We start from the raw sequence: 6,845 nt of genomic DNA on the forward strand, positions 1-6,845 counted from the left end.
ATTGAGTGAGAAACTGGGAAGTGACCCTTGGGGGATGGAAAATCCCACCTCCTGATCAGGAGACTGGGAAATTACCTGGTTCCCACACATTTCTGAGACATGGGCCACACTGAGGACGAGGCTAGCATAGCCCACAACATTAACTCTGTAGAGAGGGTCAGCCTCTAAAACTGGCATGAAGATTTCTTCTGGCCCTTACAAGTCTTGTCTGGGAGCAGTTTGAAGGACTTCCTTATCCCTGAGAGAGAGCCAAGACCAGGAGTGGAGTGACACCTCCGTGGATGTCCCCTGCACACCCCAAATCCAGTGGGTCCCCCTGACTCATTCCCTCCAACAGCTCCCCATGCCAGGGAGCAGTACCACCACCACCACCCCAACCTCCAGGGATCCCACCTTCCAACTCAACTCTACCAGCTGGACTCCAAGAGGTGGATGACAGCCAACCCAAAAGGAAAGCAAACCCTCTATCTAGTGATCCTATGAAAGTGAAAGTGTTAGTCGCTCCCTCGTGTCCGACTCTTTGTGACCCCGTGCACTGTAGCTCGCCATACTCCTCTGTCCATGGAATTCTCCAGGCAAGAATACTGGAGTAGGTTGCCATTCTCTTCTCCAGGGGATCTTCCTGACCCAGGAATCGAACCCAGGCCTCCTGCATTGCACGTGGGTTCTTTGCCATCTGAGCCACCAGGAAACTTAAGGCTGGGCTATACAAGGTACTTAATACAGAGGAATTGGTTATAAAGATGTTAGAGAAATTAAAAGAATTAGGGGAAAGGGATACTATTCCAAGCTTAGCAACTACAAGAAGCCACCACCATCTCTGGGGCCGAAAGTGGCATTACCAAAGCCAGGAGCTGGGGCATCTAGAGCCATCTGGGAACATGGCAGAGACAGAGTCACTGTTAGAGACAGGGCATGAGCAGAGGGTCCTGGCTTCCCCCATCCTCTCACCCTCCAGTTGCCCACCAGTGCCTCCCATTGGCCAAATTTAAAATAGGAGCCATTTAGGAAAGGAACCTGAGAGATGTAGTTTGTTGAGATCATCCCACTGCAATGGAAATTAAAAGATGCTTGCTCCTTGGAAAGAAAGCTATGACAAACCTAGGCAGCATATTAAAAAGCATAGACATCATTTTGCCAACAGAAGTCCATATAGTCAAAGCTGTGGTTTTTCTAGTAGTCATGTCACAGACATGACAGTTGGACCCTAAAGAAGGCTGAGCACTGAAGAATTGATGCTTTCAAATTGTGGTGCTGGAGAAGATCCTTGAGAGTCTCTTGGACTGCAAGAACAAACCAGTCAAACCTCAAGGAAATCAATCCTGAATACTTATTGGAAATACTGTTGCTCTAATACTTTGGCCACCTGATGTGAAGAGTCAACTCATTGGAAAAGACTCTGATGCTGGGAAAGATTGAGGGAAAAGGAGAAGGGGCAGCAGAGGATGAGATGATGAGATGGTTAGATAGCATCACCGACTCAATGGACAGGAATTTGGGCAAACTCCAGGAGATTTTGAAAGACAGGGAAGCCTGGCATGCTACAGTCCATGGGGTCACAAAGAGTTGGACACAACTTAGCGACTGAACAACAACAACACTACAATGGGGGTGGGGTGGGAGTAGGGGCTTGATAGCAGGGCCTGGAGCTGAGCATAGGCAGATAACCGGTGAGGGTCTAAGGAGAAAGTCTCACTCCTTCTTAGGTTTGTTCTGGGGACCTATTCTTTCTGCATGGAATCCTGGGCAAGTCTTGGAGCTTTTCCAGGCACTTCCAGGCAAGTCACGAGATGAGTCCAATCCTGCCCTGGGGACTTGACAGAGTTGCAGTCTCTTATCTAGGGTGGAGCTTCTCCCTTTGTCTAACTGAACCCTGGCTGGAACCTGCCTAGGAGTGGGAGGACCCAACGACTTCTCTCTTGACCCTGCCAAGCGTGTTGTGGAGAAAGGTTTTGGAAGCAAAGGGCGCAGTGTTTCATGGCAGCTAGAATTACCACCAACACCACCACCACCACCCCACACATAAACACACTGGGGCCTCTGGGAGGCAGTTTCTGGCTCATTCTCTCTTGGGGCACTCTTGCAGGTTTCTAGGAGACCTGTTTACTGATTGCTCTGGCCATAGCTCCCCAGCACCAGAGATGCTTGAGTCTCCTGCTGACCACAGCTTACCATATCCCCCTTTTCCCCTACATGAGTGGTGGTCTCCAGGCTTCTCCTGCCCAAGGCTCCTCCCCACAGGAAGTGCTATGGGTCAGAGATGACCCAAGGGTGGTTTTCTCCCTGGAGCCCACGGTTGTTGCCCCTTCGCCCTACACTGGAGCAGCTTGGCTCCCACCCATGCACCCTGTCTCATCCCAGCTCTGCTACCTTAGGCCCTTCCAGCCACAGGCTCCAACTCACATCATCATCTTGATCAGGCATCTGCTGTGTGCCAGACCTGGGGTTCTGGGTGCTTAGTAGTACACAAGCAATAATAGTCTCCCATCAGGGGCTTCCCTGGTGGCTCAATGATAAAGAATCTGCCTGCCAACACAGGAGACACAGGGTTCAATCTCTAATTCGGGAAGATCCCACATACCACGGAGCAACTAAGCCCATGCGCCACAACTACTGAGCCTGTGCACTAGAGCCTGGGAGCTCTAACTACTGAGTCCACGTGCTGCAACTTCTGAAGCCCACATGCCCTGCAGCCCCTGCTCTGCAACAAGAGAAACTACAACAATAAGCTTGCACAATCCTACTAGAGAATAGTTCCCACTCTCCACAACTAGAGAAAAACCCTCCCAGCAATGAAGACTCATCACCGCCAAAAATAAATAAATAAAACAGTCTCCTATCAGTCTTCTGGTCCCTAAACGCCAGCAATGTCAAGCTCTTAGAGTGGGCCTGGTACCCCTCCTGCTTGCCTGGAGGTAAGGGGAAGCACCCTCCCCTCTCCCTTGAGAGGCAGCAGGGGGCACTCGTCACCATAGTGACTCCTTCCCCCTGCCCCCGCCCCACCCCCAATCCTTTCTCTTGGCTTCTCCAATCGGACATCTTGTTTCAGCAGTGGGTAGGCAATGGCCGATTTCTGCATTTGACATTCAGTCTCTTAGCGTGACCTGTATTGGTGGTCCAGGACTCTCTTTTCCAGATGGGGTTTTGATCTTAGAACCCAGCATATTGTACATGCCATTGGTACATTCACGACAGCATGGGAGGCGCCTGGAATACCCTGCCAACTGAATCACTTGGCCCCTCTCCTCCTGCCCCACAGCCTGGCCCTGGCTTTGACTTTGGCCATTTTTCACTTGTGATGCTCTGATGGCCTCCAAACCAATCCCCTGGCCTTCAGGCTCTGTCCCTCTCTTCCATTAGCCAGAGTGTGGCCAGGGTCAGCTGTCAAAAGCATAAGGCAGTCATATAATTCCCTCTAGTCTAGTCATTCCCAACCAAGGGGTGATTTTGCCCCCTCCTTTAGAGGACATTTGGCAATGCCTGGAGACATTTTGGGTTGTCTCCATTGCAGGGGGCAGGGACTACTCGTATCTTGTGGCTAGAGACCAAAATGGAGCTACTAAATACCCTACTATGCACAGCACAGCCCCCTGCAATGGTGTTTTCCATAACAGAGAGTCTTCCAGGCCCAAATGTTGGTAATGGTGAAGCTGAAAACCAGTGCAACCCATGGCTCCCTGCAGCAGAATTGAGCTCAGCCTCCTTGGTGAGATGCTGGAGACCTTCACATTCTGGTCCAGCCTGCCTACCAGATGGATCTCTTGCACCATGACCCCCATCTCCACACTGGACTCTAACCACCCTGGACTCCCTAAAGCATCCTGAGTTCCCACCTCCATGCCTCTGTCCACCTGGGTCCCTTTGCCTGGGATGTTTTTCCCTCCTGTTTGCTGGATGATCACCTATTTGTCCTTCAAGTCAAAGCACAGCTCTCTCTTCTTGGTGAGACTTGCCCTTAACCACACCCCACCAAGCCAAGCAGGGTTTGGTCCTTCCACAGACCTTTAGCATGACACTCACTTGGGTATGGTTAGCCGCTTACATGTCTCCTCTCCTTTCTTAGTAATTGTGATACTAGTAGTTATTAGAAGTCTTCTCTGGGCCAGATGAATTACACATGTTGTTTTGCAACAGAGAGGTCCAGCTTATATGGCCAGTAAGGGGTACTTTCTGTATCTCTCTGTCTCCTACATGAGTGGTGGCCTCCTGCCTTCCACCCAGGGCTTGCTCCCTGTAGCAAGCACTATGGATCAGAGAGGACCCAAGACTGGCTTCCTCCTAGGAGCCCACCCTTGCCCTTCACCCTATACCTGAAGCAGCCCAGCTCACACCCATGCACCCTGGCTCACTCCAGCTCTAGCACCTCAGACACATCCAGCCATAGGCTCCAACTCGTGTTGTGACTTGTATGAAGCACCTGCTGCGTGCAGCCCTAGGGAGCTGGGCGCTGAGGGTGGAAGCAGATGAGCATCTCCATCAGTCTTGTGGTCCCTAATCGCCTGCCATGTCAAGCACGGGGATTGAAACACATAGCCAAGGAGCTCTGCTCAGCTGACTGCCTCTCACTGCTGGACTGTGTGATCCTCAAGGGCAGAGCAACTTGGTCACAGTCCCCTCTATTTCCCCAGTGGCCAGGTGATACCTGGAGTGGGGGCTCAGTACAGTTGAAGTAGATGAAGGCTGCAAACAGGATGAGCGTGTGCAGGAGACAAGAGAAGGGTGAAGAAGTAAGTCAGCAAATGAACCGTTGAGTGATTGTCAGGGTCGATGCCCCAGAATCCAGTCCAGTCCGATCACTCCCAGGCCCTGTGCACTCAACCAGGTCTACCAGACCATGTACCTCAGACACCCCTAGCCCCACAAGGCAGAAAAACTCCACTTGCTCCTCGGTAAAGGGTGGCAGGCTGGTTTCCAGAACATAGAACCATGGCCCTCTGGTCCCCAAATCAGGGGCAGCATGTGCAGTGTCTGAACCCTGGGGCTCCCTGGAGCTTCCCCCACTTCCCAGTGCAGCCAGTAGCTCTCAGAAAGCCCCCAGCCATCTTGCACACACCACCCCCGAAAGCCAATGCCTGTGTTTCACAAGCTGTATAGAGGAAGGCTCAGCCCAGCAGGCATCATGCATGAGAACAGCCAGCTTGTCCACCAATATTTATTGAGCACCTACTGTGTACTGGGTGTTTGCATTTGGAGGAACAGCTCTGCAGCTTCAGCCAGCAGCAAGAGGTGCTATTAGAAGGCATAGGTGGTCAGGGTGTTTCAGAAGGTATTGCTGAGGGTAGGCTCGGAGGGGTGGTTTACACTACGGGGGAGTTCTCAGAATTGGCCTTCAGTGGGACTTGGTCTGGGGCGGGTTCCACTGGGATCTTGTCTTAGCAGGACCCCACTGCCAGCCTCACCCAGTTTGGCCCACAGACTGAGCAGGCGACCTTTTCTCTTATGCCACTGTCCTGCTTGTCTCAGCGCCCTGGATGCTCAGGGCCAGCCCCTTGATGACTCATGTCCCAAAATCTCAAAAAGGAAGTAGCACTGGGGTGAGCCACAGCTCTGCAACTGCCTCCTCTCGATGTCGAGGCCTCCCACCTGCCTTCCCGCCTACCTCAGGGCCACATCTTGGCGGGGACAGGGGTGAAGCTGGCCAGACCAAGCTGGGGGCTGGGGACACTGCTCCCCTCCCCATTTCCTCCTGAAGAAGAGGAGGGCAGCTGTCCCTCCCCATGACCCTCAAAGAAGACCCCAGGCAATTTGGAGAAGGGAGCCCACAGGCCTCCTCCTTCCCCTGCTCCACCACAACATCCCTGTTCTGAGTGGCCTCTTCCCAGGAATCGGTTCCCAGATTGACCCCAAACCTTTTAAAGACCCTGAGTTTCTAAGCCCAGCAGGTGGAGGCCAGCTCAGACTTGGGGGAATTTCCATCCTAGCCCCAACCCTGTGTGAGGGCCTAGAACATCTAGAACATGAGGGGGCTGGATTAGATCAGGGCACGGGAGGCAGGCTGCTTTTAGCCTAAAGGCCAGCTCAGCTTGGTGATAGCTGCCTAGGGCTTCATGTTGAAAAGGATTCTTTTAAATTAATTAATTAATTTGGCTGCACCAAGTCTTGGTTGTGGCGTGCAGGATCTTTTAGTTGCAGCGTGTGGGACCTAGTTCCCCGGCCAGGAATCAAACCTAGGCCCTCGGCATTGGCAGTGTGCAGTCTTAGCCACTGGACCACCAGGGAAGTTCCTGAAAAGGATTTGGAGCCTGCACGTGGACTCTGCATGAAAGGATGCTTAACCAAGTAGCCAGGTGTGCACTGGGTGGGGAGACGCAGCCTCAGCAGATCACCTGGCCTCTGCCATCTCTGGACGAGGTCCTAGCGGCCCTCCGGTCCTGATTCTGACTGATTCAAGTACTCTGACTTCCATGAGATGTTGGCTGGATTCTAACCCCCTGCCTTCAACTGTATAGAGGGGACATACCTATCCTGCAGGAATGACCACCTTGATCCCACACAGGGCCTTCCACAATGGGTAGGTCTCCCTTTCATGTTTCTGCCAACCAAGCTGCTGCCTTTTACATCCATCTGTCTTTTAACCTTACAGTGTCTTTGTTTTATTTTTTTTAATAAAAAAAAAAATCTCAGAGTGTATTATAAAAATCACCCATATTCCCACTACCCAGGATTGACCAATGTTAACAACCAGGTCTGCCCTCTTTCCTCACTGACCTTCTATCCTAACGCTTGATCCTCTATCTTCTTGGTTGATCCTGAACATGCAAAACACTCATATTACCTTTCCTCCAGATGCCTGAGTGCCTATGCCCTCACTCTGGTCCAGTCTGCTCCAACACCACCTCCTCAGA

This window comes from Bos javanicus, chromosome 16, assembly GCF_032452875.1.
Source record: "Bos javanicus breed banteng chromosome 16, ARS-OSU_banteng_1.0, whole genome shotgun sequence".
Taxonomy (NCBI): domain Eukaryota; kingdom Metazoa; phylum Chordata; class Mammalia; order Artiodactyla; family Bovidae; genus Bos; species Bos javanicus.